This window comes from Mytilus californianus, unplaced genomic scaffold, assembly GCF_021869535.1.
Source record: "Mytilus californianus isolate M0D057914Y unplaced genomic scaffold, xbMytCali1.0.p SCAF_9, whole genome shotgun sequence".
NCBI lineage: Eukaryota > Metazoa > Mollusca > Bivalvia > Mytilida > Mytilidae > Mytilus > Mytilus californianus.
The window spans coordinates 1,347,380-1,359,774 of NW_026262745.1; the positions used below are offsets into that span (position 1 = coordinate 1,347,380).

The window sequence follows — 12,395 nt, forward strand, 5'->3', positions numbered from 1 at the left end:
ACGACAGAACAGTTAAAATTGGAATTTCTATTCAACTGAGCGAAATGGGCTTAAAAATATACTGTTGGCCAACTGTTATTTGTTAAAAAAAATTCCGCCAATTAAAAACAACAGTGTTTTTGCAAAATTTAGATGTGGGGTAGCTCCACTAAAAATAGAAACTGGAAAGTATGAAAGAAAAGAAGTCCACGAGATGACATGTGTTGTAGCTCTACTATTGAAGATGAACTTCATGTCATTTTAAAATGCCCATTATATGTAGATTTAAGACAAATTATGATACATTAAGCTAAACATTTTAATGAACATTTTAACCTTTAATTATCAGATAGCGAAAAATTTATATTTTTATTTAATAACGGCAATGTTGCTGCTATAGTTGCCAAAAACATCAACAATATTTCATTGAAAAGAAACGGCATTTTATTTCCTAGTTCTCAAAGAAAAAATGTTTTATTTTCATATAGTACAGGTGGACACTGTAAATTTTAAATGTAAATGAGTAAATATATTGTGTCTTAAAAGTCTCTCATTATTCTTTTTAAGATTGGTACATACAATGCAAATGTTTTAATGTTTTATGTTTATTTCTGTGATTCTCATTTTATGTTTGTATGTGGTGAGACTATAATAAAATATTGAATCAGTATTAACATGATTAATGTTCAACTTGAGTCACTTCTCCAATGTTGAACAATGCAAGATTATAATTCTTCGCTTATTTTGGCAAATTCATATTCTACTAAATATTCAAACATTTAAGTTTTGGTAAATACCATTACAAATATAATTTTTGTCTTCGTTTCTGATGGTCACGTGCACGTAAGGTTGTTCCATTGAGAAAATACAATATACAAGATTGTCGGGTAAATGTGGATTGCGGATTAAGATTTTAGATGTCAAACTTGAATTAACAAATTAAACTGAGGCGAATTTAACACGAATATGTATTTTCTCTTCAACAGTGTTTGTATTCTCCGTTCTTTATTTTCATTTAAAATAAGCTAAATATGTTTTGTGGAAAATTGAATACAAATAAACATATGTATTTGAAGGCATTTTTTTAATTAAACAAGTATAAGATCACGCAAATATATCCCGTATTCCTTAAGAAGGATTTTAAATTGAGGAACTTTTTAAACTTGAAATTGTGTTTACGAGTTTAAGATATTCTTTTTTATTTAAATTTTTTGATAAAATAGTTAAATATATTGTATTATCATAACAAGTCTTTATTTAAATGGAATAAACATGGAACACTTTCACAGATTCACTTTTCATTGTGTTCATGGTTGCATATCAAGGACACCGTTTTTAATGTATGTCTAAAAGATTAATATCCGAAAAAATAATTCACAATAGTACTTTGTATTAAAGAATGACGGATTATTTTACCATGGGGGTATTTTTTGTTCCGTTACTGAGGACATTTTTTTGTCCTTTATGAATCCATATGACAAATTTGACTCCAATAAGGATAAATTTTATCTTATAGAAAAATCGGTAGTTTTTATCCGATAGATTTTGTGTTCATCTTTATCGGATATAAAAGATTGAAAAATACAAACAATTAATTGAAGTTTCGTATGCATCTATCACGATCCAGCAACTTTTGACTAGTATAAAGGGTTGCCTTGGTTTTATAGCTCAAAACGGTATTTTTTGTTTTGCTTTACATTGGGTTAAATAATGAAATGTATGTTTCAGAAATTTACAAAAGTTTGATTTCGGCTTTGACTCCCGGGGACACTGTCGTTTACAGTAAAAGACGAAAATCTACACATGTACGTTCTTATAAAAAAGAAGTTGTGGTATGATTGCCAATGCTCATCATTATATCATAATTATTGTACTCCCCCTAATAATGAATCTATAATATATGCCACTGGACGTTAAACGATCAACTATTAATTCATCCATCTTATCCTCTTAGTTTTGTGATAATTTGCATATCAAATACATGAAACAACAGGGGCGGATCCAGCCATTTTAAAAAGGGGTTCCCAACCCAGGACAAAAAGGGGGGGGGGGGGGTTCCAACTATATGTCCCAATTCAAATGCATTGATCGTCCAAAAAAGGGGGGTTCCAACCCCCTGAACCCTCCCCCTGGATCCGTCACTGAACAACTGCAGAGTTTCACTAAAGTTAGAAGGCCGATATTATTGCACATATAAAACAGACATTAACATCGATCCCTACGTTTTGATCCCCTCACAAAACAACACTTTATAAATCTCATGCATCTAGAACGCTTTTCTGGATTTACTTTCACTAGGAACGCTCAATGCTAAATATCTGAAAGCCAAAGAATGTATAAAATGGATAGGAGTGTAGAGCTATATGACCAATAAAGGGCCTATACACATTCACAACATTCTGTGTATTTATGTGTCTGTCCAAAGTTAAAAAGCACGTAGTTCAGTGGTTTTCGTAACATCAATTCTGTTATATACATGTACATGTATTTGGGCTTTTTTTTGTGGCAAGATACATGTAGCTTTGAAATAAAGAAGGCCGTTAGTTTGCTCAATTGAATTGTTTCATATTTTTTTCATGTCGTGGCGGGGCCTTTAATAACCGACTTTACAGTTCCCGTATTTTTTCATTATTGAAGGTCGTATAGATATAACTGCTAGCATTCCTCTTGATTTGAACTTTCTTGAATAGTTGACTCACTAGCAATTATACCTCATTTTCTTATTTTTACATAAGCCTTCAATCCATCAAAAGCCAATTTAGTCTGCTGTAGCTGAAACCTACGTTTCTTAAAAAAAAATCTAAATTTATATACTGACAATTTAAGAAATGTTTGTCATAGATATCTGTTCGTGATATAAGTATCAAAATATTTTAGCTATGAATATGTGTAAACCCTTAAATAAACCCTATTTCTTTTGGCAATACCTACGGGAATTAAAATAATAAAAACCATTACTAGAAAATCGGAATATATATGTGTGTATGACTCGGAGGCGCAATGGAGATCATAAAGTTTGATGGCCACGCGTGAAGTGCGATGAGCTGTTCGATGGTTTGCGATGGTTTATATAACGCGGGATACCTAGATTAAAGTCTACAGATGTGCAATTATTATGAGCAGTATATTTGTTTCAATGTCAGTATATAAAGCATTTACTAGTGTTAATGTCTATGAATGTAATAGTTAAAGTTGCCGCGTACTAATTTAGAGATCGTCCTATTTGATGTTTTGCATGTGGAAATTATTCTTGCTTCAACATGTATCTTTACTTAATTTGTTCCTCTAATGAGATCATCATTTACCGTTATATAATCATAAGAATAGTATCACGGTGGACCCATATGTATTGAGGGAATGACACTTCATCGTACGTAAAAACAAATCTTTCGTATATTTCCCGTTTCACAGTCCTACATGTATATTGAATTTTACCCACAACTCAGAAAGTTGACCAGCGCGGGGTATGCTTAAACCTCTTATTCTAGATGTCAGGTAACTTACTCGTGTTTATGTTGGATTGCTGTCTGATTGACGAATATCCGTCATTTTATATATATATATATAACAAACAAATTTAAATTATATATATATATATATATATATATATATACATTTAAATTTGTTTATTTAGGGATGCATCCAGTTGCACCTTTTCATTTAAAATATATTTCCGTGAAGTAATCTCAAAAGATTACTCACTTCAATACAAAATAAATTAGGGAAATGAAACCTCTTCTCGCATGTTGCACTTTGTGTAATTATTCTCTTCGACAAAATACTGCCTTGAACTCAATTTTGGTATAAATATAAAGAAGCACATTTGGTTCTTAAATGGATATTTTTTAAACACCTAAAGCTAGGTAAAGCCTATCTCTTGATATAGGCTCTTAAATTCGGCAACTTTTAGGGACCGACCGTGCTTGGGCTGTATAGCCAGTCAAGGTCGCTTAACTCTCATTATCCGTTTAAAGATTTTCTGAAAATACGATGGTTACTGTCTCATTAGAAACTAAAACCTTATCAAATATGGTGGCCTTCGGCTGTCATCTGCTCTTTTTTGGGTTGTTGTCTCTTTGACATATTCATCATTTCCATTCTCAATTTTAAAATAACTAAAAATATGATAAACAGTTGTCAGATCAATATTCATTTAACAAGCCAATGCGTTGATACAGGTTATATTCTACTGAATTTACTATATCCGTTATTATTACGTAATTATATAAGTCCCGTGTCCAGGTAAAAATAACAATTTGTGGTTTGTATGTCAGGTGAAAGTGACAACGGGTGGTATGTATACTAAAATGTTTATCGTCTTCCATTATACATGAGGGTGTGGATGGGGGTTTATAGAATAGAAAATTATTGACCAAAAAATAAAGAATACAAAAAATAACCAGACAAATATATAGAAAAGAAAATGATGAGGTACTAGAATATATGGAATAAAGAATGATCGACAAAAGGTATAACGATTAGAAAAAATTGCCTAAAATGATAGAATACAGAAATAATGAATCCCTATTCAGACCCTCATAATCTGACGATGACATTTAGCTTTAGGACAATTATGGGCATGTGATACAGTTTTAGAACCACAGTGATTTTTTTTTTTTACAAAAGTTCACATATATACAAGCTAATTTTTACAAAATCAATTTGTATATGTAATAAAAATTATATCTTCATGTGCTAAATTTAAAAGACAAATGGGTTTGAATTATTCGACATTTACTTATAACATTTCGGTTTCTTGGACAATTTGTCCTTTGAACAGACATCCTTAACTTTTTTGTTTCAAAAGATAAAGATATGCGGATTTCGGTAAAGAGATTAGGAATATCTTCGTTACAAAATTGGGCTCTACATTTGTGTAACAATTCTTTGTTAATATTTAATTTTTGTGAAAAGAAATTGATACAAGAAGAAAAAACGGTATTTTTGTTGTATATTTATCTAGTTAAAAAACAGTCGGTAATTTCTTCATAAAAGTTGCAACGAATAATCTTCATACAGTTTCAAGCAAAATGTCATGTCTAAAATGAGGGGGCCATAACTGATAACACTTTTCCCTTAAAAAAATGAAAAAAATAATTATTTGGATAAGAAAATAACCCATATATTTAGATATATTAGAATAAAAATATTTTTTTAAATTTTTTAAAAATCATTTAATATTCATCGGTTTATGATTAAATGAAAAATATAGAAAATTGTTAAGTTGTTTTTAAGGAAGGAAAATAATGTTTGTCCCGAGAAAAAAGCCCCCCCCCCCCCCTATAAATGATCATTAATTTACCTAAGTGGGGGCTTAAATTTGGAGACCGATCGCGAGGCCTGACTGCCATAAACAACAGATAACGAACAGCAAACAATGGATACACCAATTGATATGTATGAAAGACAACGGCGGACACAACATGATTGCACTGAATAATTTCAACTACCATTGAGATCTTTTTTTTCTCAAATCTCCTTATCAAATTAGAAATGCATTTTAAAAAACCTTGGGATATCTTTTACAGTTTGGAATTGGAATTGGAATTAAAATTTGCATTTCCCAAAGAGTTTCAGGTAAAACCCCGAGAATCTCACCTCCTAGAAAATATGTATGAATTTTATTACATACTTGAAATTGTAAAAGGAATATAAAAAGATTCAGTATGTTTACTGTACAAACAAACAACAGACACCAAGTGATGGATACAATTGTGGCTTATATTGTTTAATTCATTTTTACTGAGAGCAAAATTTGATTGATTGATTATTCAGTGGTTGTTTAAACGTCCAGTGGCAAAAATTTCATGCATATTCAGGACGAAAAGTCGTTTCAGAAGTATATTATGAAGTATTTGGTATTACAAATGTTTAAGTTTTCTCATTATTTGGTAAATTTCATTTTCTTAGCTATTTCTAATTAATTTGTACGAATCAGATTTTTCTGACAAATTATATATTTTGCTCTAAATTAACTCATACGATTCTGATAATATAAGGAACATTGTAACTTAAGTTAAAAAAAAAGAGATTATGATTGTTTAATCATTTGTTATGTAAGTTCGCTTGTGTCAGTCGGATCACTGATTTTCGGCAATATCAAGGAAAAACCGGCACGTTCCAAATATTGTTCAACTACTCATTTAATGGTGATTCTTTTTCTTTAAAAATTGGAATTTATGTAATAAAAATCTATCTATCTCTACCATAGTATGAAAACAGAGTACAAGTAACACGTCCTTTCTAGTCCTTAGTGGCATATTATAAGTCCTTAGCAGTGTTTAGAAGTATAGGCAGAAAACAGTCGAAGGCCACCAATGGGTAGAAAATCCCGCACCGAAGGCGTTTTTCAGCTGGTCCCTAAACAAAAATGAATTTTAGTTCAGTGATAATGGACATCATACTAAAATTCGAAACATACAAATATTTCCTAAATTTCGGAACGTAAACATATGATAATTAATTAGTTAAGGATACAAATTTAGGCAGATAAAAAGAAGGGGGGGGGGGGTCAATGCAGTTGAATGGGGACATATGGTTAAAACCACCCCTTTTATTCTGGGTTGAGAACCCTCTTTTTAAAAATGGCTGGAATCGCCCCTCTTTAAAACGTAGCAATTTATAAATTATTTATATTAAGTAGAATTATAAAATCGATGAGTTTTATAATTTGACAACACTCATTGATATTGGAAATACTATACTACAATTAATTTATTTAATACATGGAGTGTTTAGTAAAACTGTCGACCAATCAACACAGAAAGCGAGATATCTAAAATTTGTATACCCTTATAGATTTTCATTATCATACATCAATTTTAAATGCAATTCCAAATAAAATGGCTTTGAGAACCGTGTATTATTCGCTTATCGTTCATTCGTCAATGAATCATTCACCGTGCGTGTATCGTGCGTGTATCGTGTGTTCATCATTCATCGTGCATCGTGCGTGTATCGTGCGTTCATCATTCATCATTCATTTTTCGTTAATCCTCCGTGTAACGCTCATCGCTCATCGTGCGTGTATCGTGTATCGTGCATTCACCGTGCGTGTATCGTGCATTCACCGTGCGTGTATCGTGCGTGCGTGTATCGTGCGTGTGGTCAGTTTGAATTTTAGAAGGTCTGTAACTAATGAAAAGGGAAAAAAGGGAAAGCCGAAACAGAGATTCGAATATGTCTACAAGTGTTACTCTTCAACTCATCCTAACATTGGGGCTACAGGCTAACACTAAACAAAAGTCGTATTTAAATATATAATTGCGCAAGCGTTTTGTACATTGTACCGTATCATATTGATATATGTAAAATCGACATTTGATTTTCATCCAACTGGTAGCCGATAGGTTTCGTCGATGTGTCCAAGAATATTAACACTTCATTTATGTCATGAGGGAGTTCGAACCCAAGTCATGACAAATACAATATTTACAAAGTCAAAGATAATTTTTAAACCAGTTCCAATTGGGAACACAAATCAGTAAATTAGCTTAACGAAGGGAAGAATGTTATATAATTAAAAGACTTCATTTCGCTGACGGATTGAAGAAGCGTTTATTCTAGAAAAATAAACCACGGTATGAATAGGCGTACTTCACGGCAGTTGTTTGATATACAGGTAGTGTATATACATTATACATATATATACAAGTCTCAATTAGAAACAACGTTCAAACCTATGATTTCGTTGGATAAAAACCGAAATTTTATACGTGTGCATGCAAAACAAATTTCTCTGTAGAGGGGTCTAAATACAGCACAAACAACATTTTCCAAAAGACCAAAAAAGTGAAAAAGTATATTTTAACAAAACGCATTTGACTAGCTGGTCGAACAACGGATGTTCTTAAACCATACTGACTGCCATGGCGATTGCCAAATAAACGGATCACCAGATGTAACAAAATGGATCTTAATTATTAATTTAATACCAAACAGAAAACAATAAACTTGCGGAAAAGATGGTATACCGCAAACATGAGGTGCAAAAATTTGTACACCATATCCGGATTTCGACAATTAATGTCTATTCAGTGATGTTAGGAATCGAAATGGTATTTGGAAGGCCATATAATTTACCTCAATTTAGGATTGACTCTTGAATTGTGAAGAGGCGAAATAGGATGAACGGATTATATAAACCCGAAGGCAAATATAATACAAGCCCAAACGAAAAAATATAAACAAGTCTAAATTGAAAACAACGTTCAAACCTATGATTGCGTTGGATAAAAACCGCTATTTTTATACGTGTGCATTCAAAACAAATTTTTTGGTAGAGGGGTCAAAATAAAGCACAAACAACATTTTCCAAAAGACCAAAAAAGTGAAAAAGTATATTTTAACAAAACGCATTTGACTAGCATGTTGAACAACGGATTTTCTTAAACCCTGCTGACTGCCATTGCGATTGCCAAATAAACGGATCACCAGATGTAACAAAATGATTTTAATTATTAATTTAATACCAAACAGAAAACAATAAACTTGCGGAAAAGATGGTATACCGCAAACATGAGGTGCAAAAATTTGTACACCATATCCGGATTTCGACAATTAATGTCTATTCAGTGATGTTAGGAATCGAAACGGTATTTGGAAGGCCATATAATTTACCTCAATTTAGGATTGACTCTTGAATTGTGAAGAGTCGAAATAGGATGAACGGATTATATAAATCCAAAGGCAAATATAATACAAGTTCAAACGAAAAAATATAAATATAAACAAGTCTAAATTGAAAACAACGTTCAAACCTATACATTATACATATATATATATTGTTCTATTTAAATGACGACATATGAAATAATAGCAAAGACACATGTAACACAAGATAAGGCATGGTTTAGCGCTCACAATATGAATATATGAATATATTATACATGTTTTAACCCGCCACGTTCTTAATGTGCTTGTACAAGGTCAGGGGCATGTCATTTGGTGGTTTTCGAAGGTTGATTGTCTACCACATTTGATTTTCGGTAATTGTTTTAGCATACATCGGATCGTTGGATATCTTGTTTGAACACGGATGGAGTCTCAACATACAAATTTGAGTACAGACGTCCGTCTGGGGTCTGAAAATGATTTTTGCAAAAATCCCTACCAATTCATATATTTCATAGGATAATCACAACCCAGTTGTATATATTTCCCAGCTATCATGACATCTTATATAGACGTTAACCATAGACCAGAACACAGTTTTGACAGACATCTTAACAGAAAATAAATAGGTATGACCCTTTGACATATAAATGTCTACCCTCGGTATATCACCTCCGTAAAATAGCACCGATTAATGTATTTAACATTTCTAAAAAGTGACCAATACCATATTTATTTATACCTTTATATAAGAAAGTATGTTTGAATTGATTCCCATTATCTTAAGTCGGGACTTTTTATAACTTACTATAAGGTAGGAGGTTTTGCTCATAGTTAAAGGCTGTGCGGTTAAATAGTTGCGTTTACGTCTCTGTCGGTTTTGATACAAATCGTTTACGTCTCTGTCATTTATGATACAAATCTGTTGGCAAAAAAAGATAACAACACAAAACCTCATTAAAATAATATTATTATCACTGTTTGTCAGCAAACGCTTGGTGTCGTATTTTCTCTTCTGAATGTTTTATTTATAAGCCTGGCATATCTTTGATGGAGTTTTACAACCACTGAGTCGATACCACGGGCGACGGATGTTTCGTTCCTGAGGGTATCGCCATTGCAGTAGTCAGTACTTGATGTTGTATTATCATTAATGTGGTAATTTTGTGTAAATTATTAAATTACAAAATTTTGAAATATTCGGAACATTTTGATTTTGCTTCCCCGGGCATAGAAAAGAAGGCCTTAGCCGTTTATAACAAAAATGTTTATGGTATTAGGCTTGATATGCTCTTTAACTTCGTGTGTGATTTGCTCTTCAAATTGTTTTTATTCGAGCGCCACTGATGAGTCGACGAAACGCCCGTTTGGTTTAAAAAAGAGGCGAAAGATATCAAAGGAACATGCAAACTCGTAAGTCGAAAATAAACTGACAACGCCATGGCAAACAATAAAAAAGACAAAAAGACAAAAAGAAAAACAACAGTTCACAAAGCACAACATAGAAAACTAAAGACTGAACAAACCGAATCCCATTAAATACCGAGGGTGATCCCAGGTGCTCTGGAATGGTAGGCAGGTCCTGCTTCACTTGTGGCACCCGTCGTGTTGGTCATGTAAGTATACACTGGGTGATAAGTCTTATTCGGTAGGTCACTTTTGGGAAAAAGGAGAACGGTATTGTGGTTACGTAGATTAGAATATATCCGTCGTCATAACAAATCAAAGCCGGTATCTTAGATCAGTTTGTAATCCCTTTAAATCTAGTATTTATAAAATTTTAATTGAAATTTCATCTTGTTACTGCTTCTATGAACCCACTTCTAGTGGCTTTAAAATATAGTATATGTTATTTCTAGGCAGTTGTCTCTGCACTTGTATAATGTGTTCACAGAAACTATGCAATTATATTCTGTCAACTAAACCCACACAATTCATTGATTGAATATCTCTGAAATAGAATATTTGTTGTGGCACCTTGGTGGAAACGTTTTGTAATTATCTATTTCGAAAATGTTATCCGTAACCAATTTCGTAAATCATCCATGGTCCATTGTTTTTTCTGTTCAATTTATTTGCATGTATGAAAGTGCAAAATCGGGTAGCTAGTTAGTTTCACAGAGACATACTAGTACTCACAAAAAGAAGGGTAAAGGGTAAAAATCCGAAGGAGAAACTATTTTATTTCAATTCTGAATACCATTCTACGAAGTCCGGGCTTAATTCTAAATAATTCATAAAATAGAAAAAGGAATAAACACCAAAGTAGAACAGACCATATCTACCACCAGCAAAAGATAGGCGAAGGATAAAAAAGGGACATTCAAACTCATAAGTCGAAAATAAACTGACAACGTCATGGCTAAAAAATAAAAAGACAGACAGACAAACAATAGTACACAAAACTCAATACAGAAAACCAAAAACAGGGGGTGATCTCAGGTGCTCCGGAAGCTTAAGCAGATCCTGCTTCACATGTTGCACCCGTCGTGTTGCTCATGTTAGTACAAACCCGGTGATAAGTATAATTCGGTAGGTCACATTCGGGAAGAAGGGGACAAATGTCTTCGCGGAGCTAATAAGCGCACAAACAAAAAAAAATACAACGAAGCCTGACTAGGTATAGGCACACCATGATGTGGGGGTAAAATCAGTGTTACGTTTGCACATCACATTCTCTTTACTATCAATACCATATACTTATTTTGTGTCATGAATGGATACAGTATATCCTTTCTTTTCTATCAGATGTCTTAAACGGAAAAAAAAAACACAACAAAATGTATTTTTAAGTCGCAAATATAGTTTACACGAGGTAAAAGCTATCAGCAAAATGATATACATTTTTGAATTTCAACTGGAATTATTAACTTAAGATTTAGAAAAAATCTTATCTTTCATATCAAAGGCATGAACAGCTATATGAGGTCGGTGACATCTTAACGGTCAACAACGTGATAGTAGTCTGGACCAGTGGCCATTTTTTTAATCGGGCATGCCGTTTGATTGATACATGTTACTTGTAATTCTCTCAAGTTTGCTCATGACAGCGAAGGTAATCACAGGAAGTTTTCATAAGGACTTGCAACTTGAAAAAGTATAACAATCGGAACAATTTATCTGATAAAAGACTTGGTTTTTACACTTACTTAGGTGCAGAATAAATCTATTATCTATTAACCTTGTTATTTTTCCTATGTTTTGAAGTTTAAGATGTGTTTTTAGGCAAAACCTCTGTTATAAATATGAGTAGAAGGAAATATGTGGTATACGTTAATAAAGTAGTAACCTAATGACACGTGCACATACACAAAACAACAAAAAATAAATGTGGTGGTCAACATCTGGTCTTAAACAATAAAAAAATATCCATGCAATATGTTGAGCTCTATATCGTTCCATCGTCGGGTCGATCAATTGGTTTTGTTAGTTTTTATGGACTGTCCCTTTTTAATTTACCTTGGCGTTCGGTATTTTTGTTAATGTTTTTATTTTCTTAGTAAGAATAGTTGAGAATATATTTAACAGAAACTAATGTCAAATCACTTCAAACTCCCAAAATGACAAAGTTGCAGGTTAGGAATCTGAACGACTGCGGTTATTTCGATTGTCCGTAAGATGGAAATAATGTTATTTCATTGGTTGATGGGATAAAAAGGGAACTTTAATAGGTTGTAATAACATTCTGACCATGGAAGTTTTTAAACAATTATTACAGTTTAGAAACAGTTATTTGTTTGATATTAAACTTCACATGTGGCGTTTATTTTGCGTAGTTTATAGTTTATGTATTGTCCTTTTAA

The 12,395-nt window shown here is 32.5% G+C and overlaps 1 protein-coding gene across 1 annotated transcript in view; it reads left to right on the forward strand.

Annotated features, from left to right (window-relative positions):
* The window catches only part of LOC127716148 (uncharacterized), a 551,146-nt gene that overhangs the window by 184,495 nt on the left and 354,256 nt on the right, over positions 1–12,395 (forward strand). The gene's annotated exons all lie outside the window — the stretch shown is intronic.